The sequence below is a fragment of the Bos indicus genome, chromosome 1, assembly GCF_029378745.1.
Source record: "Bos indicus isolate NIAB-ARS_2022 breed Sahiwal x Tharparkar chromosome 1, NIAB-ARS_B.indTharparkar_mat_pri_1.0, whole genome shotgun sequence".
Classification (NCBI taxonomy): domain Eukaryota; kingdom Metazoa; phylum Chordata; class Mammalia; order Artiodactyla; family Bovidae; genus Bos; species Bos indicus.
In genome coordinates, this window is record NC_091760.1 from 110,470,499 (window position 1) to 110,498,210 (window position 27,712).

General features: G+C 38.5%; 1 protein-coding gene and 1 pseudogene across 5 annotated transcripts in view; both read left to right on the forward strand.

Annotated features, from left to right (window-relative positions):
- The window catches only part of VEPH1 (ventricular zone expressed PH domain containing 1), a 277,419-nt gene that overhangs the window by 19,089 nt on the left and 230,618 nt on the right, over nucleotides 1–27,712 (forward strand). The gene's annotated exons all lie outside the window — the stretch shown is intronic.
- LOC109561956 (THAP domain-containing protein 7-like) lies at nucleotides 10,840–27,712 on the forward strand (annotated as a pseudogene).

Consider the following 27,712-nt stretch of genomic DNA (forward strand, 5'->3'; position numbering starts at 1 on the left):
TTGAGTCTTATATATCTTTTTAAAAATTTATAAACATTTTATATTTTTAGCTGAAGTTATAAATGGTACCCTTTTAATAATTATATTTTCCAACTATTTTTGAGAAGACTATAGCATAAATGACACTGTATAGTAATATTACGTTCAATAAACTCCCTCAACTCTCTTTTTTTTTTTTTTTGGCTCATATTTTCTAAAATAATTTTGAGTAACTATTTACACTGTTGCATATTTTTAATTGAAATTAGAATGTTTTCATCACAAGTTTAATGACTGACTTCTGAATGTTGTAATTCCCAGCATACTGTGAGTACAGATGATTTAAAATAAATTGTTTCATCCATCTTTTAAATGTATTAAGTTGCATTTAACTGCTATAGAAAGTTGATGCCCATCATATATTCATTATTTTTCTTTTTTTTAATTTTTTAAAATGTATTTTATTTTATTTTTTAACTTTACAATATTGTATTGGTTTTGCCATATATCAACATGAATCCACCACAGTATACACGTGTTCCCCATCTAGAACCCTCCTCCCTCCTCCCTCCCCATACCATCCCTCTGGGTCGTCCCAGTGCACTAGCCCCAAGCATCCAGTATCGTGCATCAAACCTGGACTGGCGACTCGTTTCATATATGATATTATACATGTTTCAATGCCATTCTCCCAAATCATCCCACCCTCTCCCTCTCCCGCAGAGTCCAAAAGACTGTTCTATACATCAGTGTCTCTTTTGCTGTCTCGTATACCGGGTTATTGTTACCATCTTTCTAAATTCCATATATATGCGTTAGTATACTGTATTGGTGTTTTTCTTTCTGGCTTACTTCACTCTGTATAATAGGCTCCAATTTCATCCACCTCATTAGAACTGATTCAAATGTATTCTTTTTAATGGCTAAGTAATACTCCATTGTGTATATGTACCACTGCTTTATTATCCATTCATCTGCTGATGGACATCTAGGTTGCTTCCATGTCCTGTCTATTATAAACAGTGCTGTGATGAACATTGGGGTACACGTGTCTCTTTCCCTTCTGGTTTCCTCAGTGTGTATGCCCAGTAGTGGGATTGCTGGATCATAAGGCAGTTCTATTTCCAGTTTTTTAAGGAATCTCCACACTGGTCTCCATAGTGGCTGTACTAGTTTGCATTCCCACCAACAGTGTAAGAGGGTTCCTTTTTCTCCACACCCTCTCCAGCATTTATTGCTTGTAGACTTTGGGATCACAGCCACTCTGGCGTGAAGTGGTACCTCATAGTGGTTTTGATTTGCATTTCTCTGATAATGAGTGATGTTGAGCATCTTTTTATGTGTTTGTTAGCCATCTGTATGTCTTCTTTGGAGAAATGTCTATTTAGTTCTTTGGCCCATTTTTTGTTTGGGTCATTTATTTTTCTGGAATTGAGCTGTAGGTGTTGCTTGTATAATTTTGAGATTAGTTGTTTGTCAGTTGCTTCATTTGCTATTATTTTCTCCCATTCTGAAGGCTGTCTTTTCACCTTGCTTATAGTTTCCTTTGTTGTGCAGAAGCTTTTAAGTTTAATTAGGTCCCATTTGTTTATTTTTGCTTTTATTTCCAATATTCTGGGAGGTGGATCATAGAGGATCCTGCTGTGATGTATGTCAGAGAGTGTTTTGCCTATGTTCTTCTCTAGGAGTTTTATAGTTTCTGGTCTTATGTTGAGATCTTTAATCCATTTTGAGTTTATTTTTGTGTATGGTGTTAGAAAGTGTTCTAGTTTCATTCTTTTACAAGTGGTTGACCAGTTTTCCCAGCACCACTTGTTAAAGAGATTGTCTTTAATCCATTGTATATTCTTACCTCCTTTGTCAAAGATAAGGTGTCCATATGTGCGTGGATTTATCTCTGGGCTTTCTATTTTGTTCCATTGATCTGTATTTCTGTCTTTGTGCCCATACCATACTGTCTTGATGACTGTGGCTTTGTAGTAGAGCCTGAAGCCAGACAGGTTGATTCCTCCACTTCCATTTTTCTTTCTCAAGATTGCTTTGGCTGTTCAAGGTTTTTTTGTACTTCCATACAAATTGTGAAATTATTTGTTCTAGCTCTGTGAAGAATACTGTTGGTAGCTTGATAGGGATTGCATTGAATCTATAGATTGCTTTGGGTAGTATACTCATTTTCACTATATTGATTCTTCCAATCCATGAACATGGTATATTTCTCCATCTATTAGTGTCCTCTTTGATTTCTTTCATCAGTGTTTTATAGTTTTCTATATATAGGTCATTAGTTTCTCTAGGTAGATATATTCCTAAGTATTTTATTCTTTTCATTTCAATGGTGAATGGAATTGTTTCCTTAATTTCTCTTTCTGTTTTCTCATTATTAGTGTATAGGAATGCAAGGGATTTCTGTGTGTTGATTTTATATCCTGCAACTTTACTCTAGTCATTGATTACTTCTAGTAATTTTCTGGTGGAGTCTTTAGGGTTTTCTATGTAGAGGATCATGTCATCTGCAAACAGTGAGAGTTTTACTTCTTCTTTTCCAATTTGGATTCCTTTTATTTCTTTTTCTGCTCTGATTGCTGTGGCCAAAACTTCCAAAACTATGTTGAATAGTAATGGTGAAAGTGGGCACCCTTGTCTTGTTTCTGACTTCAGAGGAAATGCTTTCAATTTTTCACCATTGAGGATAATGTTTGCTGTGGGTTTGTCATATATAGCTTTTATTATGTTGAGGTATGTTCCTTCTATTCCTGCTTTCTGGAGAGATTTTATCATAAATGGATGTTGAATTTTGTCAAAGGCTTTCTCTGCATCTATTGAGATAATCATATGGTTTTTATTTTTCAATTTGTTAATGTGGTGTATTACATTGATTGATTTGCGGATATTGAAGAATCCTTGCATCCCTGGGATAAAGCCCACTTGGTCATGGTGTATGATCTTTTTAATGTGCTGTTGGATTCTGATTGCTAGAATTTTGTTAAGGATTTTTGCATCTATGTTCATCAGTGATATTGGCCTGTAGTTTTCTTTTTTTGTGGCATCTTTGTCAGGTTTTGGTATTAGGGTGATGGTGGCCTCATAGAATGAGTGTGGAAGTTTACCTTCCTCTGCAATTTTCTGGAAGAGTTTGAGTAGGATGGGTGTTAGCTCTTCTCTAAATTTTTGGTATAATTCATCTGTGAAGCCGTCTGGACCTGGGCTTTTGTTTGCTGGAAGATTTCTGATTATAGTTTCAATTTCCGTGCTTGTGATGGGTCTGTTAAGATTTTCTATTTCTTCCTGGTCCAGTTTTGGAAAGTTGTACTTTTCTAAGAATTTGTCCATTTCTTCCACGTTGTCCAATTTATTGGCATATAATTGCTGATAGTAGTCTCATGATCCTTTGTATTTCTGTGTTGTCTGTTGTGATCTCTCCATTTTCATTTCTAATTTTATTGATTTGATTTTTCTCCCTTTGTTTCTTGATGAGTCTGGCTAATGGTTTGTCAATTTTGTTTATCCTTTCAAAGAACCAGCTTTGGCTTTGTTGATTTTTGCTATGGTCTCTTTTGTTTCTTTTGCATTTATTTCTGCCCTGATTTTTAAGATTTCTTTCCTTCTACTAATCCTGGGGTTCTTCATTTTTCCCTTTTCTATTTGCTTTAGGTGTAGAGTTAGGTTATTTATTTGACTTTTTTCTTGTTTCTTGAGGTATGCCTGTATTGCTATGAACTTTCCCCTTAGGACTGTTTTTACAGTGTCCCACAGGTTTGGGGTTGTTGTGTTTTCATTTTCATTCGTTTCTATGCATATTTTGATTTCTTTTTTGATTTCTTCTGTGATTTGTTGGTTATTCAGCAGCGTGTTGTTCAGCCTCCATATGTTGGAATTTTTAATAGTTTTTCTCTTGTAATTGAGATCTAATCTTACTGCATTGTGGTCAGAAAAGATGCTTGGAATTATTTCAATTTTTTTGAATTTACCAAGGCTAGATTCATGGCCCAGGATGTGATCTATCCTGGAGAAGGTTCCGTGTGTGCTTGAGAAAAAGGTGAAATTCATTGTTTTGGGATGAAATGTCCTATAGATACCAATTAGTTCTAATTGGTCTATTGCATCGTTTAAAGTTTGTGTTTCCTTGTTAATTTTCTGTTTAGTTGACCTATCCATAGGTGTGAGTGGGGTATTAAAGTCTCCCACTATTATTGTGTTATTGTTAATTTCTCCTTTCATACTTGTTAGCATTTGTCTTACATATTGCGGTGCTCCTATGTTGGGTGCATATATATTTATAATTGTTATATCTTCTTCTTGGATTGATCCTTTGATCATTATGTAGTGACCTTCTTTGTCTCTTTTCACAGCCTTTGTTTTAAAGTCTATTTTATCTGCTATGAGTATTGCTACTCCTGCTTTCTTTTGGTCTCTATTTGCATGGAAAATCTTTTTCCAGCCCTTCACTTTCAGTCTGTATGTGTCCTGTTTTGAGGTGGGTCTCTTGTAGACAACATATGTAGGGGTCTTGTTTTTGTATCCATTCAGCCAGTCTTTGTCTTTTGGTTGGGGCATTCAACCCATTTACGTTTAAGGTAATTATTGATAAGTATGATCCCATTGCCATTTACTTTATTGTTTTGGGTTCGAATTTATACAGCCTTTCTGTGTTTTCTGTCTAGAGAATATCCTTTAGTATTTGTTGGACAGCTGGTTTGGTGGTGCTGAATTCTCTCAGCTTTTGCTTGTCTGAGAAGCTTTTGATTTCTCCTTCATATTTGAATGAGATCCTTGCTGGGTACAATAATCTGGGCTGTAGGTTATTTTCTTTCATCACTTTAAGAATGTCTTGCCATTCCCTCCTGGCTTGAAGAGTTTCTATTGAAAGATCAGCTGTTATCCTTATGGGAATTCCCTTGTGTGATATTTGTTGTTTTTCCCTTGCTGCTTTTAATATTTGTTCTTTGTGTTTGATCTTTGTTGATTTGAATAATATGTGTCTTGCGGTGTTTCGCCTTGGGATTATCCTGTTGGGACTCTCTGGGTTTCTTGGACTTGGGTGATTATTTCCTTCCCCATTTTAGGGAAGTTTTCAACTATTATCTCCTCAAGTGTTTTCTCATGGTCTTTCTTTTTGTCTTCTTCTTCTTCTGGGACTCCTATGATTCGAATGTTTAGTGTTTAATGTTGTCCTGGAGGTCTCTGAGATTGTCCTTATTTCTTTTAATTCATTTTTCTTTTTTCCTCTCTGATTCATTTATTTCTACCATTCTATCTTCTAATCCACTAATCCTATCTTCTGCCTCTGTTATTCTACTATTTGTTGCCTCCAGAGTGTTTTTGATCTCATTTATTGCATTATTCATTATATATTGACTCTTTTTTATTTCTTCTAGGTCCTTGTTAAACCTTTCTTGCATCTTCTCAATCCTTGTCTCCAGGCTATTTACCTGTGATTCCATTTTGATTTCAAGATTTTGGATCATTTTCACTATCATTATTCGGAATTCTTTATCAGGTAGATTCCCTATCTCTTCCTCTTTTGTTTGGTTTGGTGGGCATTTATCCTGTTCCTTTACCTGCTGGGAATTCCTCTGTCTCTTCATCTTGTTTAAATTGCTGAGTTTGGGGTGTCCTTTCTGTATTCTGGCAGTTTGTGGAGTTCTCTTTATTGTGGAGTTTCCTCACTCTGTGTGGGTTTGCACAGGTGGCTTGTCAAGGTTTCTTGGTTAGGGAAGCTTGTGTCGGTGTTCCGGTGAGTGGAGCTGGATTTCTTCTCTCTGGAGTGCAATGAAGTGTCCAGTAATAAGTTATGAGATGTCTACGGTTTTGTAGTAACTTTGGGCAGCCTGTATATTGGAGCTCAGGGCTGTGTTCCTGTGTTACTAGAGAATTTGCTTGGTATGCCTTGCCCTGGAACTTGTTGGCCCTTGTGTGGTGCTTGGTTTCAGTGTAGGTATGGAGGCGTTTGATGAGCTTCTGTCAATTAATGTTCCCTGGAGTCAGGAGTTCCCTGGAGTCAGGGTTTGGACTTAAGCCTCCTGCTTCCGGTTTTCAGTCTTATTTTTACAGTAGTCTCAAAACTTCTCCTTCTATACAGTACCATTGATAAAACATCTAGGTTAAAGATGAAAAGTTTCTCCACCGTGAGGGACACCCAGAGAGGTTCACAGAGTTACATGGAGAAGAGAAGAGGGAGGAGGGAGTTAGAGGTGACCTGAATGAGATAAGGTGGAATCAATAGAGGAGAGAGCGGGCTAGCCAGTAATCACTTCCTTATGTGCACTCCACAACTGGACAGCTCAGAGATGTTCACCGAGTTATACAGAGAAGAGAAGAGGGAGGAAGTAGACAGAGGTGGCCAGGAGGATAAAAGGGGGGAAGGAAAAGGAGAGAGACAGATCCAGCCAGTAATTAGTTCCCTAAGTGTTCTCCACTGTCTGGAACATACAGAAATTTACAGAGTTGGGTAGAGTAGAGAGGGGTTAGGGAGGAGACACAGGCGACCTGGTGGAGAAAAAGGAGAGTCCAAAGGGGGAGACAGCAGTCAAGCCAGTAATCTCGCTTCCAAGTAAAAAATAGGTACTGAAGATTGGGTTCTTAAAGGTACAAAATTGATACCAAATACCAAAAAGCAAAAATTAAAAATCTAGAGTTTGGAATTTCAAAAATACAATGTTAACCTGTGGCAGATTCATTTTGATATATGACAAAACCAATACAATATTGTAAAGTTAAATAAAATAAAATTTAAAAAAAAAGAAAAAAATACAATGTTAAAGAAAAGAAGATGAAAAAGAAAGAGAAAAAAAACAAAGTCATAAAAATTATTTAAAAAATATAGATACAAAATTGATAACAAATACCACAAAGCATAAATTAAAAATCTAGAGTAGAGTTTGGAATTTCAGAAATAAATGTCAAAGAAAAGAAGAGAAAGAAAGAGAGGGAAAAAAAATCACAAAAATTATTTAAAAAATTGGTACAAAATTGATAACAAATACCAAAAAGCTAAAATTAAAAATCTAGAGTAGAGTTTGGAATTTCAAAAATACAATGTTAAAGAAAAGAAGAAAAAAGAAAGAGAAAAAGAAAGAAAGAAAAAAAAAAAAACAAGGTCACAAAAATTATAAAATATATATGAAGTTTACTTTTAAAAAAAATAGGGTCTTTTTTTTTGCGAAGTAATAGTAGGTTATAAAAGTGAAAATTAAAGGAGTAATAGAGGACTTAAAAATTTTTTTTAATTAAAAAAAGGAAAGAATGATCATAAAAATAGTAAAAATATATCTAGGACTTTCTCTGGTGTTGTTGTGGATATTGTGGGGTCAGTTCATTTTCGGCTAGTTCCTTGGTCCGACTTATATTTCTCAAGATCTATAGACCCCTTCCTATGTAGTCAGTACTAACGACAGGGTTTTAATCTATTGCCTGTCGCTTCCAAGGTGGTTCCCTCTGTTATAGCTTCTTCTGATTGCTGGTCTCTTCAGTGTCTGATTTCCGCCCTGACACAAAGGGGGCGGTGGTGGACACTTCTTTTTTTTTTAAGCTCACTTGTTCAGTCACGCTGTGGGGAAGGAGGGACGCTGCAAACAGATAACACTGGCGTGTGCTCGCAGTGCCTCAGCCACACTGGGCCTGCCCCCGCTCACGGTGCGTGTACCCTCCCTGCCCATACTTCTCAGGCTCTAAGTTGCTCCGCCGGAAAGCATCTGAGGCCGGCCCTGGGCTGCATGCACCTCCCAGGTCTAAGCCGCTCAGATTCAGGCACTCGGGTAGTCCTCAGAGGCGCAGTTTTGTGCCTTGCGTTTTGTGCCCTTCCCAGGTCCGAGCAGCTCAGGTGATGAGGTGTTTGGCGAGTGTAGTTGCTGCGACTTATCGCCTGTCCGCCAGTTGGTTTTCTGGGTGTACAACCGGCGCACCTTCTCAGGCGGATGTTGACTGTCCAGAACCCCAAGAAGTCTTAGTTAGCAAAGAAGCCTGCTTACAGTTTTGTAGATAATGTCTCTCTGGGGGTGCGATTGCCCCCTTTCGGCTCTGGCTGCCTGTCACCGGAGGGGGATGGTGTGCAGCCGGTTATCTCTGTTCAGTCCTTTGTTCCGTGCACGGGCCTGGAGGTGTCTTAAGTTAGGGCTGGCTTTTCGCGAGGTAGTTATCCCACAGTCTGGTTTGCTAGCCCAAATTAGTTCGCTCAGATAGCGTTCAGGGCATTCAGGCCAGATCCTTACTCTAAGTGATGCAGCCTGCGGCTCCCTGCCCAGCCCCGGCTTGCTAGTGGCGGGTGCAGGCGTCTGCACTGCTTCTCCACTGGGGGAGTTACCATTGGGCTCGTAATCTGTGGGGTTTAATTGTTTATTTATTTTTCTTCCCTGTTATGTTGCCCTCTGTGCTTCCAAGGCTCGGCACAGACTCGACAGTGAGAGTGTTTCCTGGTGTTTGGAAACTTTTCTCTTTTTAAGACTCCCTTCCCAGGACGGAGCTCCGTCCCTCCCTTTTTTGTCTCTTTTTTTGTCTTTTATATTTTTTCCTACCTCCTTTTGAAGACAATGGGCTGCTTTTCTGGGTGCCTTATGTCCTCTGCTGGCATTCAGAAGTTGTTTTGTGGAATTTACTCTGCTTTTAAATGTTCTTTTGATGAATTTGTGGGGGAGAAAGTGCTCTCCCTGTCCTATTCCTCAGCCATCTTAACTCCTCCCTCCCTCAACTCTCATTGCCTGTAATTTTTTCCATTTATTCAACAAGTATTTATTAGGCACCTACTATGTACTAGAGACTTCTATGCTGGGGACATAGGAGTAAACAAAACAGACAAAAATAAACCTGCCATCATAATATGTTTAATTGGGTGAGACAGAAATTAAATAAATAAGGAAAATATATGGTATATAAGAAGAGGATAAGAAAATTATGCAGAAAAATAAAACAAAGAATGGGAACATAAGATTAGAGTTTTGAAAATTATTAAGTTCAGCAGACAAGACAGGCCATATTAAGAAGCTAACATTTAGGCAAAATTTGAAGGAGATGAAGGAGCATTACCTGTGGATACCTTCAGGAAATCATTTTGGGTAAAGGAACCATAAAGTCAAAGGTCTTTAAGTTGAGGGCAGCCTAGAGTTTTTGAGGAACAGAAAAGAGGTCAGTGTGCTATTAGCAGAGGGAGCAAAGTGGGAAAATCATAGATGAGGTCAGAAGGGAAAGGCAGCTGATCATTTAGAAACTTGGGTGGAGAGCTGGAGAATTCTGACACCAGAGAAGTAATACAACCTACCTTCACTTTTCCTGTTTTGAGAAGAGTCTGTAAAAAAGGCAAAAGTGGATCAGGGAGGCCAATTAACATGCTTCACAATAATCTGCATGTAAGAAACAACAGAGACTCTTGGAATAATAGAGGTAATAAGAAGTGTTCTGATTTTGGATATGTTTTGAAAGTGGAGCAAACAAGATTCACTGATATGGGTATGACATGTAAAAAGAGAGAGAAAGAGACAGGTGGGGAGGGTTCCAAGATTTGGGGCCTGAAAAACTACAATGACACAATTGTTGTTAAGCAAAATAGAGAGGACTGGGAAGAGCAGATTTGGGGGAGGGGTAGAAAGTATCAAGGGTTCTTCAGACACATAAAGTCTGAGCTGTCACACATCCAAGTGGTAGTAAAGTGTAGACAGTTGGATGTATGCATCTGGAGCTGAGGAGAGAAGTCTGGGCTGGACATTTTAATTCTGGAATTCATCAGCCTTGAGACTAGATAGGATCACCAAGGGAGTCAGTGTAAACAGAAAAGAAGCAAGTCCAAAGACTTGAAAAGAAGTCCTGGTGCTCAAACATCAAGAAGATGATGAAGCAGGACAAATAAAGTTGACTGGGAGAAAGGCTCAGAGAAGGAAGAAGAAAGTCAGGAGAGCTTGATGTCCTGAGAGCCAAGTGGAGACACTATCAAGGACAGAGTGATGCCAAACCCTGCCGATAGGTCTCATGAGGTGGGGACTGAAAACTGACCATTAATGCAGCATGTGAAGGTCACTGCGACTTGATAAATGCATTATCATTGGATAGAGAGGAGTGAAAGCTGGGTTGGAGTTAAAGACAGAATGGGAGGGGATTTGAAGAAAACGAACTGTGGACACTGCATCTTCCTCCTGAAAGGAGTAGGGAAATGGAGTGGTAATTAAAAAGAATAGGGAGTACAATAAAGGATTTTTTAAAGAAGAGAGAAACACATTCTTTGGAACTTTTTATATATACAATCATTATCTTAAAATGATGACGGCTTTATTTCTTCCTTTTCAATTCTTATGTCTTTTATTTGACTTCTCTGTCTCATCCTGACTAGCTCTCGAGAACAATGCTGAATAGAATGAGGATAGTGGATATGCTTTTTTCCTTCTTTAAAAAGAGCTTTCTAAATTTTCAGTGTAAGTATAATGTTTGCTCCAGGCTTTTGGCTAATGCCTTTTGTCAGATTAAAAAGGTTTCCTTTTATTCCTATTTTTCTAAGAATTCTTAAAGTTTATCTTCTGCTCTTTTAAGATAATCCTATTTTCCCTTTTAACTAATACAATTATGTAAAGTTTAAAAATAAAATAAAATTAGAAAAAAATAAAAAATAAAAATTAAAAAAAAATGTGGTGAATTGCAGTAATAGATTTTTAAATATAAAACCATTGTTGCACTCCTAGGATAAACTCCTAGGAGTTTTGTCCCGGGTGGCTCAGATGGTAAAGAATCTGCCTGCATTGCAGGAGACCTGGGTTCGAGTCTTAGGTTGGGAAGATTCCCTGGAGAAGAGAATGGCAATTCACTCCAGTATTCTTGCCTGGGAAATCCCATGGACAGAGGAGCCTGCAGATTCCTACAGTCCATGGGTTCACAAAGTTAGACATGACTGAGGGACTAAAACTTTTTTGGAACGGTAAGGTTGGCCTATATTACCCTCTCTTCTACTAATTTTACTGGGCTTTGATATCAAGGTATAAATACTAGTCTCATCAAATGAGTTGGGAAATGTCTCACATTTCTATGATTTACAACAATTTTATCAGATGGTAATGATCTATTTCTTGATCCCATCAGTTCAGTTCAATCACTCAGTCGTGTCCAACACTTTCCAGCCCCATGGACTGCAGCATGCCAGGCTTCCCTGTCCATCACCAACTCCTGGAGCTTGCTCAAACTCATGTCCATCAAGTTGGTGATGCCATTCAACCATCTCATCCTCTGTCATCCCCTTCTCCTCCTGCCTTCAATCTTTTCCAGGACCAGGGTCTTTTCCAATGAGTCAGTTCTTCGGATCAGGTGGCCAAAGTATTGGAGTTTCAGCTTCAGTATCAGTCCTTCCAATGAGTATTCAGGACTGATTTCCTTTAGAAAGCGATAAAAATCCTCTGGGCACCATGAAGCTTTTTGTTTGGTTGGTTGGTTTTTATTTTTTTGGTAGATTTTTAAGGTACTTATTCAATTTCTTTGAAGAAAATTAAAGAATTTGTGCTTCAGTCACTTTTGGTAAAATATAATTTCTAGAAAATAGTACATCTTCTCTGAGTTTTCAAATTTATTGGCATAAAAATTTTTGTGTTATTCTTATTTTTTGTATTTGCATCTGTATCTGCTCTTTTTCATTATTGTCTTTCATCAAAATTTTTGGAGTTTTTTTTAATAGATTTTAGTTTATTAATCATCTATAGGATCTTTTTTCTGACTAAATTCTTTTTTAGTGCTTATGATTTTCCTTTTTGTTCTTTCTCGGATAGTATTCTGCTTTTTTCTCCCAACCCCTTCAGGATTTTTTTTTTTTTTTTACTGTCTTATTTTTTTTAATATAAGCATTTAAGACCACAGATTTCTTGTTAAGTACTACTTAGCTTCATCCTACAAGTTTTTGAGACATAATATTTTCATTATGAATTCTAAGTTTTTATTTTGATTGTAATTTCCTCTTTGTCACATAAATTAGAAGTTTGTGCTTTAATTCCTCAGAGAATATTTGTAATCTTCTGTTGTTGAGTTAAAATTTAACCGCACTGTAGTCAAAGAATGTGAACTGCATGATACCAATTGTTTGGAAATGGTTGATTTGCTTTGTAGCATGGTTTATGGCTTATTTGTGTACATAATAATAGCTAATGCTTAAGTAGCACTTGCTTTGTTCCAGGAACTCTTCTAATAGCTTGTTTTGTTTTAGTTGCTGCTCAGTCGTGTCTGACTCTGTAGACTACCAGGCTCCTCTGTCCATGGGATTTCCCAGGCAAGAATACTGCAATGGGTTGTCATTTCCTCCTCAAGGGCATCTTCCTGAGCCAGAGTCTCCTGTGTCTCCTGCATCGCAGGTGGATTCTTTACCCACTGAGCCATGGAGGAAGCCCAAAAGTATGAAAGTGCTAGTCTGAAAGAAATTGCAAAGAAATGAATTCACGTCATGCTAAGATTTTCTTTAAGGCATGATATAATTCAAAACTAAATGGCAAATTTTTCTCTTTCTTCATAATGGTAGGTCTTATAATTGACACTTTTTTTACATTTGATAAATTACAATGAATTTCTCTAAAGTTATGCAATAGCTCTATTTTCCTATTATCACAAGGAACTTGGAACACTTTCGTGTCCATCTTACATATTCTTAAGCAGCACTTTTATGCTACCTTGTTTAATGCCCTCAAAACTATTCTTTAAAATTACTGATTTTTTTTTTTTTTTAATTCAGCCAAAGCTTATTTTGAGTACCTAATGTTCTTTGGAAGGAATGATGCTAAAGCTGAAACTCCAGTACTTTGGCCACTTCATGCAAAGAGTTGACTCACTGGAAAAGACTGATGCTGGGAGGGATTGGGGGCAGGAGAAGAAGGGGACGACAGAGGATGAGATGGCTGGATGGCATCACCGACTCGATGGATGTGAGTTTGAGTGAACTCCGGGAGTTGGTGATGGACAGGGAGGCCTGGAGTACTGCAGTTCATGGGGTCGTAAAGAGTCAGACACGACTGAGCGACTGAACTGAACTGAACTGAATGTTTCCTTGTTTCTTTTCTCACCATTCCTTTTAAAAAAATTATTTTCTTCTTTTTGACTCTGAATCCAAATTCCTACTTTCTGAAGTATACATTTTGAAGTCCCCTCAGTGAAGGTCTGTTAGTAACAAATTTTCTCAATGTTTTTCTGTTTTCTAGACTTTTTGTCTTCATTTTGCCTTTAATTTTGAATAATTTTCTGGATATACATTTCTAGATGGGCAGCTTTTTATTCCTTGGTAATCTCTACTACTGCTGTTGGGAAATCTGCTTTCAATTTAATTGTCATTCCTTTATGCATAGTCTACTTTTTTCTATTTTAATATTTTCCTTGTGTCTTTGATGTTATAGGTTTTTACTATTATGAGTCTAAATGTGGTTTTATTTGTTTATTTCTACTTAATCATTTTGTGACTTTGAGTTTTATGCCTTTTATCAAATTTTGAAAGTTTTAAAATATTATATCAAATATTACCTTTTCCATTTAATCTCTCCTTCTGGAAATCTCATTTAATTACCTATTTATGCATCCCACAAATATATTTTGAGTACTTATTATCTTCCAGCAATATTTAGATGTTGGGAATATAATGGCAAATAAAGCAGACAACAAATATTGCCCTCATAATCCTTTATACACTGCCGGGGTCCAGCCCCGGCTGATCCAGGGTATTCGAAGGAGAGACGGCGTAGGCGAAGATCAGGAAACAATTGCTTAATTAAATGTTAATTAAGGATATAAAGAGTAATAGAATGAGGATAGCTCAGTAGGAGAATTCAGTGGAGAAATGAGGCTGAGTAGCTTGGTTTACGCGGGAGACCAATAAAACTTCAAGACAAGAAGTTTGCACCACTTACATAGGCCGCAGGCGTCCTTCCGTTCTCCCGAAGGAGAGGAGACACTGAGGCCTCCCCAGTCGGATCTTAGAAGCCCAGGCATAATTAGTAAGCATGGCCGGTTCCGTGCTCCAGATGGAGACTCAACCAGAGTGAGAGAGAGAGCGACATGGGGAGACCAGTATTTCGAGAAACTGATCCCAATTCTTTATTTTCCATGGTCTACTTTTATACACTGAGATGTTATGCAAAAGTCACGCGGGGTCAGCAGTCCTGACTTTTATCAAAGTCAGGTGCTTCATACAAATGTATACAGAGGTCTTAGGGGTGTTACATCATCTTCTGGCCAGGGGGGCCTGCTGACAATTTACGACCCTCTCCTTATGACAGCAGTCAACCAGGACACTTATTTCTCCAGGGCTGATTATTCTCAAAACAGACACCACCCAAATAAAGTTACGTTCCTATAGGGTGAGGGTGTAGTGGGTTTTAGTTAAGGAAAGAATTTACTTAGCCTAAGGTCTAACGTGATTAATATCAAAGGTTAATACTTATTTCTTTTATATATTCATTAATGTGTATAAGGGCAGGGGATGTGGAGACTTAGCAACAAACATTGGCTCAACAAATGAAAAACCCTTTGCCAATACAATTTCTAATCAGCCCATTATACTTATACTAATAGTTTTCTAACTTTTCTAAGGAACCTGTTTTTAGAAGGTTTAAAGCATCTCGTGCCTCTCACGGTTGGGAGACTGTGAGCAATCACATGTGGCCGGACGAGCCTGTCAGGCAGGCTAGAGAACCTTCAGAGGAGTTTGTAGGTTAAAACACTCTTGTCACGCCCAGGAGTTTTTATTGACTGGAGCTCTAGGTTAACTCCTTCTCCGAAAGAGGTGGTGGGGGACAGCCCCCCGTAAAGTCAGAGATGTAGGTGAAAGCACAAAGTAGTAAAGTAGGCAGGCTCTGGTTATGGGGGTAGATGCTCGGGGAGTTCCAGGGGGACTCCTGAGGCTCGATCCCGCCTTTGCGTATGTCGAGCCTCCTTCCTCATGACCTTTGTCACGGGCGGAGTACCTCACTCTGGCCCCCAACAATACACTATTCTATCCTCCATCTCTCTCTTTCTTTTTAATTGTGATATAGCTGACATGTGGTGGTGGTAGCTGTTTAGTCACTAAGTTGTGTCTGACTCTTGTGATCCCATGGACTGTAGTCCGCCAGACTCCTCTGTCCATGGGATTCTCCAGGCAAGAATCCTGGAGTGGGTTGCCATTAACATTATGTTATTTTCAGGTGTAGAACATGATGATTTGATATTTGTATATATTTCAAAATGGTCACCACAATAGGTCACCATCCATCACCATCAAAGTTACAAATTTTTTCCCTTATGATGATAGTTAATAGTACTATATTGCATATTTGAAAATTGCTAAGAGAGTGGATCTTAAAGGTTCTCATCACAGGAAAAAAAAAAAGTTTTGTAATTCTATGTCTCTCGATCTTTTGTATTTTCCATTTCTACAGAATATACATTGTTTGTTTGTTTGGTTTGTTTCCTTGGTTCTAAATTCCAATCCATTCAGTCTTTTTGAGTTGGAATTTAGCTTACATCCAAATTTCATTTGGTTTCCATTCTAAGTTTTGTTTGGTTCTTTTTTGGCATCTTTCAGGTCCTTTTTAAAGTGACTTTGTCTTCTCCCATAAAAATAATTTTTCTTTATACATTGAATCATTCTGAACATATAATTGCATAACTTGAGATCAATAATTTTATTACCTGAAATTTTTGAATTTTTGCTCTAAATTTCATCTGTTGATATGCTTATAATGGCTTATTTCTTTGAGTGTTTTATTATTTTTGGTTTTTCACTTGCATTTAAATAAAGATTTTACTTGTGTGAATACTCAGTGGCTTGAGGGTTGAGTGTTTCACCCCTCAAAGTAATTTTATGTTTGATTCTGCTGGGAGCCCCAGTGGTATTATCATATCTGGGACAGCATTTGGTTTTGTTGTTGTTATTGTTAGTGTATTGACTTTGGAGATTCTTGGAATGATAAAACAAATAAGGTTGTGTATAGGTGTGGTTTTTTAAAAGTGGAAAGAGTGATGCAAATATAAAGGATTATTAGTATGATGCCGATGTAGAATGTGACTATGAGAGGGGAGTAACTATGTGGTCTTTTTTCGTGCTATTATTTAGTGGTTGTAGAAAAATGTATAAATAGTGTAACCATAGAAGGAAACATTTATAACTCTCTGCAAGTTATAAACCCAAGACTGTTATATATATAAATTCAAGGTTCTGGTATCCTTAAGAGAAGTAATAAAAATAGTAATAGCTAACCGTTATCTACTCTTAGTATGTGTCAGGTATTATTGTAAATCCTTTTCTTGTATGTTAGCTCATTTAATCCCCACAACAGTCATAGGAGATAAATATTAATAATATTCCAATTTTAAGGATTAGGCAACTGAGTTACACAGAGATAAGTGATTGCCCAAGACTTAGCCTGCACACATGCAGAGCTGATAAAAGCAGAACATAGCTTTGAACTGGGCAGTCACCCAAGAGCTCATGCTCTTAACCACTATTTATACTTCTCTAAAGGAGGGCCCATCTTCTGCCATAAGATGCCTTCCTTCTTCTCACTCAAACCTCTACTTCCACGCCAAATCCACTCTTCCCATCACTGACCATTTTATTTCCAATGTTCCACCTTCCCTTTTGCCAGTGGGCCATTCCTTGAAGACTGCTTACAGCACAGAGAAGGGTGACTAGAAGGTTAATGGATGCTGATGTGGGGGTGTGGTGTCTGTGCCGAATGGGAGTGATCCATTCTGATAAGCAGACCTGGAGCAGCGCACTGCGTGGCTTTTTCATTGTCTTTTCCTCCATTTGACATACCTACCACTTTCGGATAAATTACTTTAAAATTGACAATGACCAGGTCACTGGGAGAATGAATCTCTAAACTCAGCTTGATGAGTTTGTTATTAAATAGTTATGGTCCTTGAAAGATATTCATTTTAATATGCATGGGTACTCACTGAATGTTGAACTCAAACATAAACACATACATATGTACACACATATATTTCATAGGAAAACTGTGTTTCCTGGAATGTGAATCAGGAAAACCTAATTTCAAAGCCAATTCATCACCAAAAAATTTAAACTATTCAATTACATCATTGAAAGAATTAAAAAGGGTTTTTCTTAAAAAAAATTTTTTTTGTCTTTTTTAGTATCTGCTAAAGGAAGCAGTTGACCACTAATTCAGGTTTTCCCTTTTATTGGAGGAAATTTCCTTTTTAGGGAATAAATTTTTCTTATATTAACATATCAGCTGAATTTATAACCACTGTGAAGCAATTTATCCTTATAATGGCTGTTTAACTTTGCTTGTTAGAAATGTTAGAATATATGCCTTCAGCTCAACAATCTCCTGACACTATTCTGCACATCCCAGCCTCATTCCAAGGCACCTTTTTCAGAATTCCTTAATACTCCAGCACTCTTTTAGCATAGAAATGATTAGATCTTTGTGTTCATGAACCCAGACACATACATATGCCATATACTTTCAGTAAATTGCACCTTTAACTTTTACTGAGGCTTGTTTCATCCAAGTGAAATTCTCTTTGCTATTTATTGTTAAATGATGGTTTAGGCATGGTTTGCTGTGTTTCTCAATGTCATCTATATAAATTCTGTTGTAACGGAGTCCCAGGGACCTGATTTTAAATGACTGTTCCAAGGGAAAAACAAAATCTTGGCTGAGCCCATTTCCTTTGTCCAAGGACAGTTTTGGCAGACAGACCTGGCTATGAGCCAGCAGCTGGGAAAATGAATGTCTTTGTCCTAGCAGGAGATTTGGACAATGTAGCATAATCTTCAATACAGTCTACCCTGGCACCATTTGAATTCATTTGCTTTATGTAATAGTTTCATCCCATGTGGATATTGCTTTTCGGAGATGCTGACTGATCGCTACCACTCCAGTGTGTATCAAGGCTGCAGTTGGTACTCATCATCTCAGCACTGGCTGAATAATGGTTTTTCTGGGCTTTCCAGATGGTGCCCATAGTAAAGAATCCACCTGCCAATGCAGAAGACTCGGATTCAATCCCTGAGGCAGGAAGATCTCCTGGAGGAGGAAATGGCAACCCACTCCAGTATTCTTGCCTGGAGAATTTCACTGGACAGAGGAGCCTGGCAGGCTACAGTCCAAGGGGCCACAAAGAGTCAGACATGACTGAGCACAGCAGAGCACAAAGATGTCCACATTCTAAACCCCAGAACCTGTGAATTTTATCTTATATGGCAAAAGAGATTTTTCAGATGTAATACATTTTAGGGAAGATGCATTCTAGGATGTAATACATATAGGGAAGCAAGAAAGAGACAGAAGAAGGAGATAGAATCATGCAAGCAGAGTTTGGAGTGATGTACTTTGAAGACAGAGGCTCATGAAGGCCATGAGTCAAGGAATTCAGATAACCTGTAGAAGAAAGAAAAGGGGATTTTCTCCTTAGAGCCTCCAAGGGAACTATCACTGCTTTAGCCCAGTGAGACACATTTGCAACTTTTTTACCTCCAGAACTGTAAGAAAATTAGTCAACACAAATTCTTGAGCTTCTAAGTATGTGATAATTTATTACAGCAGCAACAGGAAAATTAATATGGTCTTCCTCCTCTATCACCTATTCTAGATTTTCCTCACCTTCAGCTAGCACCTCTGCTGATTTAAGCTGCTTCTTCGTTGGGTGGCTCAGATGCTTCTTCCTGAGGGATCTGAGACCCTGGTGTCCATGCCCTTCTCAGGTTGTGACTTCTCCATTGTCCATTTACATGAAAATTGGTCAAGGCAGTGCCTAAAGATGCCCCCATCGTGTAGCAGCCACCCAACTTCCTCCTAATGCAGTAGTCAATTACCTTTGCCAGGATGGTGACTCCTTTTGCTTTCTGCTGGTCTCTTGTCATGGAAGCCTGGAGTGACTGGGTTCCCAGGCTTGTGTATTCTGCACGTGTGTGTTCATGCTATGTCACTCCAGCCGTGTCCGACTCTGTGCAACCCCAGGGGCTGGGGCTGGTGAGGCGCCTCTGTCCATGGGATTCTCCAGCCAAGAATACTTGAGTGTGTTGCCATCTTCTCCTCCAGGGGAATCTTCTCAACCCAGGGATTGAATCCATACCTCTTATGTATCCTACATTGGCAGATGGGTTCTTTACCACTAGTGCCACCTGGGAAGCCCTGTGTCTTCTGCCTATAGTGAATTCATCACCATGCCACAGTCATCATTTGAGTATGTATATACTCAATGTATGTATATATATATATATATATATATATATATATATATATATATATATATATATAACTTGTTGGGGAATTGTGCCCCATCCTTATAGAGTATTTGGCTGAATTGCTCCTTCAAAAGCTTGTTCTATAGATCTATCAATCCAGCAGTTTCAGAGTAGAGGAGGAGAGGTTATGATATGCAAAAGAACAAGTGAATTTCATGATCATGTGCCTACTGCTGGAGCTCCTTGCTGTAAAGTGGTTCTTTGGTCAGACATAATGTTCATGGGCTCCTGTGTCAGCAGATCACATACTCTGTGATCCCCTAAACAGTGATTGAGGCTTAAGATCTGTGGGCAGGAAAGACAAACTCAAACCCTGATTACATGTAAATTCTACATGATACAAATTGACATCTTTTAAAATTTATTTTTAGTTGGAGGATAATTGCTTTATTGTGTTGGCTTCTACCATATATCAACATGAATCAGTCATAGGTATATGTATGTCTGATCCCCCTTGAACCTCCCTCTTCCCTCCCACCATATCCTACCCCAAATTGATGTCTTTTTCAGAGTGGAAAGATCTGAGGTTAAAAAAAAAAATTGCCACCAAATCACTGATTGGCTTCCTCGAGGGATAGTGCCATTTTGGGCACTAAGCATTGACCTATGTTGCTAGCAGATTGCACACTTAGGCAATGACAATAATAACAAGACCAACCTTGGGGAAGACCAACCTTGGGGAATAGGATCTTATGCTTTTGGGTGGTGGTAGTTTATATCCCTCACAGCAAAGCTACTCCATTCATGCAGCCATTGGAGCACACTGTGCTGCTGCTAAGTCTCTTCAGTCATGTCCGACTCTGTGAGACCCCAGAGACAGCAGCCCACCAGGCTCCCCCGTCCCTGGGATTCTCCAGGCAAGAACACTGGAGTGGGTTGCCATTTCCTTCTCCAATGCATTAAAGTGAAGTAGCTCAGTCATGTCCGACTCCTAGCGACCCCATGGACTGCAGCCTACCAAGCTCCTCCGTCCATGGGATTTGCCAGGCAAGAGTACTAGAGTGGGTTGCCATTGCCTTCTCTGGGAGCACACTGTAGTGGCTATGATAAAACTGATGTCATCTGGTTAAGCCATTCTATATGCTTGTTTTTAGTGCCTCTTTGGTGGTTAATGCTCTCATGGGCATTAACATGGGATAAAAAATATATCTATACTTTGTGCCAAATCCTATGTATCAAACTACATGTTTCTAACTCAGTGTTCCTTATCTCTGATCTCCCAATCTTCCTTCTTCCAGGTCCTTGGCCATTCAGCCAAGACATCTCCCACCACTTATGATTCTTAGCTCTTACCTATACATTCCTTTTCCCATATAAAGTTAATGACCAAGTACACAGCCTGAAACTGTGTCCACTGGGAGAATTTTCTCTTACTGTTTTCTTTCAAGGGCCACATCTAAGTAGGTCTATACTCTTAACAGCAGTCAAATTTTGACTTGTATCCACATACTGAGCCAATCCATCAGTAATCCAAGTTCAGATATTTTCCTACTCTTCTGGCAGATCATAAGGGAACCTCCCATAGGACTGTCGGTGTGTCCTGGGGGTAAGGTCATTTCTATAGTAGTAGATGACATAGGAGTCTGGGCCACCTGTTCACACAGCTTATTTGTGCCTTCTGGCCTTGCCAAGATGTGCCACTTTCTGGCAAAATAACTGAACTCCAAAAGTTAAGAAAAAACAAAATCGTACTATAAAATAATATATGACATATTCAAACCAAATGTATCTATCCTACCATTTCATCTAAATGGTCAAACTTGACTGTTATAAGAAAAAGATTTTTAGATGGGATTACATGGCAAAATCTAGTAAATGAGAAACATATATGTAATAAAATGATTTAGAAAATATGAAACTAAAAAGTTGATAGACAATAATTTACTTGGTTAAGTAAAATATATGTTAGTAATTCAAATTAAAGCAAATCCTTTTGATGTTTACAGCAAAACCATACCACATATTCAAATCTAATGTGAGGTTATCTTTTTGCACCATGACAAATTACCAAATAAAGCACATGAAATGACACTTTCAGATAGAAAATCAACACCTAGTCAAAATTAATCCTCTTTGCTGAAAATTCTGAGAAGCAGTTTGTCCACATATTTGCTAAAGCAAGGCCCTCTCTTCTCAAATGAGTATATCTGAACTCTACATGTATCCCCCCCAGGTTTAAATGGTTGTTTATGATAGAATGATTTGGAATCATATGATGATCAAGTACTACCTTCTTATTTTTGTATAACCTATATGCCAGGCATATATTCAGCTATTAAGAAGCACTGAATAATGACTACTAAATTGTTTTACCAAAGTTAACAGCTGTTCAGTTGATATAAATCAATGTGAAAGTCTGTAAAAAAATTTTTTTAAATAAAAATAAAATAAGCAAATGATGCTAAGCAAATACAAATCAAAAGAAACAGAAAGCATGATATTTATATCAGCCAACTGCAGATGGTGACTGCAGCCATGAAATTAAGAGGCTTGCTACTTGGAAGAAAAGCTATGACTAACCTAGACAGCATATTCAAAAGCAGAGACATTACTTTGCCAACAAAGGTCCGTCTAGTCAAGGCTATGGTTTTTCCTGTGGTCATGTATAGATGTGAGAGTTGGACTGTGAAGAAGGCTGAGCACCGAAGAATTGATGCTTTTGAACTGTGGTGTTGGAGAAGACTCTTGAGAGTCCTTTGGACTGCAAGGAGACCCAACCAGTCCATTCTGAAGGAGATCAGCCCTGGGATTTCTTTGGAAGGAATGGTGCTAAAGCTGAAACTCCAATACTTTGGCCACCTCATGCAAAGAGTTGACTCATTGGAAAAGACCCTGATACTGGGAGGGATTGGGGGCAGGAGGAGAAGGGGACGACAGAGGATGAGATGGCTGGATGGCATCACTGACTAGATGGACGTGAGTCTGAGTGAACTCCGGGAGTTGGTGATGAACAGGGAGGCCTGGTGTGCTGCGATTCATGGAGTCGCAAAGAGTTGGACACGACTGAGCGACTGAACTGAACTGAAGGAAACATGTATTCCAAAAACATTAAATGAGATAAGAAAGCCAATTTTACTACAAAGGATTTGATTCACAAGTGATAAAGATTAAGAATATCTACATATCTAATTTTGTAGCAACAATATTCATAAAACAAAAGTTTTAGGAGACACCAGCAAAAAAAACAGATAAGATACATTAGTTGTAGGAAATTTTAATTCATTTCTCTTGGGCCATAATACATGAAAGTAAAAACAAATTAAGTAAGGTTATAAATAAGCAAAATCTTTTTACGAAATTGTCATAAAGTTGTTATGAAACTTCACAAAGATAAAGACCAATCGTTCAAATATTGATGTGAAATTTTTAATAAAATATTAATAAATCAAACCCAGTAGCACATTAAAAAATTAATTTCCCAGAATCCAATGGGATATATTCCAGGAATGCGAAGATAACTGACATTAAGATATTTGTTTCTATAATCTGTCATATTAACAGATCTAAGGGCAAAAATAATTTGATATATCTATAAATTCTAAAAAGGTACTTAATGATATTCACTATCCATTCTGATTAAAATATAAATTCAATACAATAGGAATAGATTGATAATTTCTTAACATTATAAAATGTACCGCCCCCAAAAAAATATCCAGTAAAATGCTTACTAGAGAAATTCTAGGAGCATTTTCATTAAAGTCAGGAATTATACAAGACATTCTACTGTAATGCAATTATTTTAAATTTTTATAGAGATTATAGACAAAGCAATTAATAAAAAGGTAAAATTAGCAACAGAGTTTAAAAAGGAGGAAATAAGATTACCCTATTGTGCAAATAACACAATAACATACCTGGAAATCCAAGAGAATCAACTAAAACGCTCTTAACAATTAAAAGAATTCAGTGTATTGGTAGGGTATCAAATTTGTGTTCAGAAATTGGTAGATTTTATATAATAATAATCAGTGGAAATGGTCAAGAGGAACCAATTTAGAGTGCCAACAAATACATAAAGTATCTACATGTATAAACAATCTGCATTAAGAAATGTGCATGCCCTTGATTAAGAAATCTTTAAAATCTTATGGAGGAACACAAAAATGGACCTGAAAAGTAAAGAGGCATGCTTTGTTCTTTTTTCTTTAACTTTTTATTTTGTATTGGGATATAGTCAATTACCAATATTGTGATAGTTTCAGGTGAGAGGTATGCTATGTTGTTACATAGGAAACTCAGTATCATAAATATGTGTTATCCCTTAGTCAAAATATTTTAATAAAAACACCATCAGAAATTTTCTTTCAGAACTATACAAACTGATTACATATCTCCTGTGTAGTAGTAGTAGCAGCAGCAACAGCAGCAGAAGTAATAGTAATGGTAATGATATAGCAACTAGGGAAAAAAATAAAACAGAAGTGTAATGAAAAGACACATATCTACTTCCACTTATAGGGATTTGTCCTATACAATTAACTGCTCCTGCAAATGGGAAGTAACTTGCATATGAGGTTAGTCAATGCAACATTTTTCATAATTCCAAAGACTGGAAACTGCCTAAATGGTCATCAATAGGAGACAAATTAAATACACTATGGTACAACCTTGGGCTTCCCTGATGGCTCAGTAATAAAGAATCTGGCTGCCAATGCAGGAGACATAGATGTGGGTTCAATCCCTGGGACAGGAAGATCCCTTAGAGAAAGAAATGGCAACCTACTCCAGTATTCTTGCCTGGGAAGTTCCATGGACAGAAGAGCCTGGCAGGCTATAGTCCATGGGGTCGCAAAGAGTCGGACACGACTTAGCAACTGAATAATAAAAACAAATGGCACAATTTTACATTGGAATACTGTCCTACCATAAAACTGAATGGGGAAACTCTTTATATGTCAGTTTGAAAAGATTTCCAAGATTCAGTATGAGGTGAAAGAGCAAGAGGCAGATGTGTATGTCCATTATGCTGCCATTTGTCTATAAAATAAGGAGTGGGGGAGTGTATATGTGTATGAATATATGTGTATCATATATTTCTACACATACATACCTACATTTACTCAAATATATGTATATAAAATCTTTGGAAGGATATACAAGAAAGTAATAACTCAGCACTTTGTTGAAGAATAATGAGCAGGGGAAATGGGAGACTTTTTTCTTATTTCCTATTTTTTAAATTAAATTTTAAATTAAGATCCATAAATTTTTTCAAACAATTAAATTTTGAAAATTAGTGCCAACAAAATCTTCTTTCCTATTCAATTAAAACCAATGAGAATATTATGCTTAGTGAAACAAGTCACACAGAGAAATACAAATAATATGTGTGCTTAGTTGCCCAGTCATGTCCAACTCTTTTGTGACCCCAGAAGCACGCCAGGCTTCTCTGTCCATGGGGATTCTCCAGGCAAGAGTACTGGAGTGGGTTGCCATGCCCTTCTCCAGGGGATCTTAGGGACTGAACCCGTGTCTCTTATATATCCTGCAGATGGATTCTTTACCCAGGTCTCCCACATTTCAGGCAGATTCTTTACCATTTGAGCCACCAGGGAAGCCCTACAAATACTATATAATATCACTTATATGTGGAATATATAAAAAAAATACAAATGAACATATATATAAGATAGAGGGCTTCCCTGATAGCAATAAAGAATTCACCTGCAATGAAGGAGACGCAGGAGACACATATTTGATCCCTAGGTCGAGAAGATCCCCTGGAGGAGGAAATGGGAACCCATTCCAGTATTCTTACCTGAAAAATCCCATGGACAGAGGAGCCTGGAGGGTACAGTCCAGAGGGTTGCTAAGAGTTGGACATAACTGAGAGACTGAACACACACACAAGACAGAAACAAACTCACAGACATAGAAAGTAAACTTGTGGTTACCAAAGTGGAGAGGGAAGAGGGGAGGGACAAATCAAGGGTATGGGATTAATAGACATAAATTACTATATATAAAATAGATAAGCAACAAGAATTTAGAATATAGCATTATATTATACCTATTATCTTATAATAACCTATAATGGAATGTAATCTGCAAAAATACTGGACCACTATACTGTACACCTGAAACTAACACAATAATAGATCAACTAAACTTCAATTTTTTAGGAATTAGATAAATAGATTAGTGAACCTTTCAGTTCAGTTCAGTTCAGTCGCTCAGTCGTGTTCGACTCTTTGCAACCCCATGAATCGCAGCACACCAAGCTTCCCTGTCCATCACCAACTCCCAGAGTTTACACAGACTCATGTCCATTGAGTCGGTGATGCCATCCAGCCATCTCATCCTCTGTCATCCCCTTCTCCTCCTGCCCCCAATCCCTCCCAATATCAGGGTCTTTTCCAATGAGTCAACCCTTCACATGAGGTAGCCAAAGCATTGGAGTTTCAGCTTCAGCATCAGTCCTTCCAATGAACACCCAGGACTGATCTCCTTTAGGACGGACTGGTTGGATCTCCTTGCAGTCCAAGGGACTCTCAAGAGTCTTCTCCAACACCACAGTTCAAAGCATCAATTCTTCGGCTCTCAGCCTTCTTCACAGTCCAACTCTCACATCCATACATGACCACTGGAAAAACCATAGCCTTGACTAGACGGACCTTTACTGAGCATCATCTATGTACCAGATACTATTATATGTTCTGAAAGCAACATGGTATACCATTTCCTCCTCTTCTTGGAGTTAGAGAAAATGTTACAATTAATCATATTAACCATCTTAGCATTTACAGTTGGAATACAGGCTTCCTTCTGTCTATGGTATTCATTCTGTTTCATCTAATTTTATGTATATATTACCTTTATTATATAAAATAACCAATATGATGTTGCTTCATGTTTCAAGATGATGCCATTAAAATAACTGCTTTTTACAAGAATAGTTATGGCCAAAGATAGTGATTTTAGCCCAAAGGCATTCTCTGTTATTTTTCACCCCTAAGGATGGTTTTGGTTTTTCTGTTGTGATAGAGGTTTTTGGAAAAGTCAGCATCATTAATTTGCCCTCAAATATTCCACTTTTGCCTATGATTTGACTGTAAGTATCTATTTGCTGTATAGGTTCTGGCGCAAGTAATACTAATAATTTTGCTGTATTAAAATACAAGAACACACTCACCAACAAAGGAGAAAGGTAAAAGAAAATATAGTAAACAGTCCACCAAACCAAGTGGTATTCATTCTAGGAATGTGGTGATGGATGAACATCTGGAAATTTCATTGTATATGATAACATAAAACTTCACATCCATAAGCCAGCTAAGGAAAAAAATGCTTAGTTACCTCTTTAGATGCTGAGAGGACATTTAAAAAAATTAAGACAAATATTTAAACCTTCAAAGAAAAAGAAAGCGGTGCATCCTATATGATTTAAAACATTTACAGTATTATCTTGCTTTTGGCCATAAACTTTATATTAAAAATCAGGAACTAAAACCAGAAACTAACCAGAAATCTTGCTTTTGTTGTTTCTATGTGTAATAGCTTAGGAAATTCTGACTCAATAAGTCATGAGCTATATAAAAGGTACAGATACAATACAGAAATCTTTTTAGAAAACACAAAAGAATGATCTGAAAAAATATTATAATTAAGATGAGCTGAACGGCTAACTCCCTACAAAATAAATATAGGACACACCCCTGTGACACTTCCCGGGAGCTACGGTGAAGCCACGCCCCATCACTGCTCCATTCAGGCTAAACGTGGGACACACGCCAGACGCACAGCCACCACTTCTTCTTCCACAGGTTTGCCCAGAAGGACAACCCAAGGTAAGGCTTGCAGCTGGCGAACTCCCAGCGGCTGGACTCCAGGGTCCAGCACCTGTGGGACCCCGAATCCGAGTACATCAACTTCTGCTCTGATCACTTTGAGGAGAACTGCTTGCACTGATGGGAATCCTGACGGAGGGAATTCCTGCAGTATTTTTCTTTCTCTAGGTTGTGCCAAACAAGCAGGACCAAGGGGCTCAGTTACCCACCTGGCCCTGCGGGACTCAGCTGGCTCCGGTGAGGCAGGAAGTGCCGCTCTGAGGGCCCTTAAGGGCCCACAGCTCCATCTTCCCCACCTCTATCTCCTAGCGTCACCTGCCTACCTGTGCAAGAGGCCCCAGCACCTCCGCCTTGCCTGTCCCCCACCCCGGGTAGCCTGGAGCCTGGCCTCAGCAGTGCCTTCTCAGACCTCCTGGAGCCCCTGGGTGCCAGGAAGATGAAGCGGGCTGCAGCCGAGCAGGGGCCACACCGGCAGCCATTCCCTCTGGAACTCACACTCTTGGCCTATACGCCACCATCTGCCAGAGCCTACATCCAGTACAAGCTGCCAGCTGCGCAGCGCCCTGCTCTGGAAGCAGCGAGCTGAGGCCGCACTTGACCTCCGGGACAAGGCCCAGCACCAGCTGTAGGCCTGCGAGCAGCGGGAGCCGCAGACCGAGCTGCAGCAGGAGCAGTGGTGGAGAAACGGACACAGGCAGACGCCTGCTGGACTCTGAAGGAGAATGTGCAAGACTTCGCTGTGCACTGA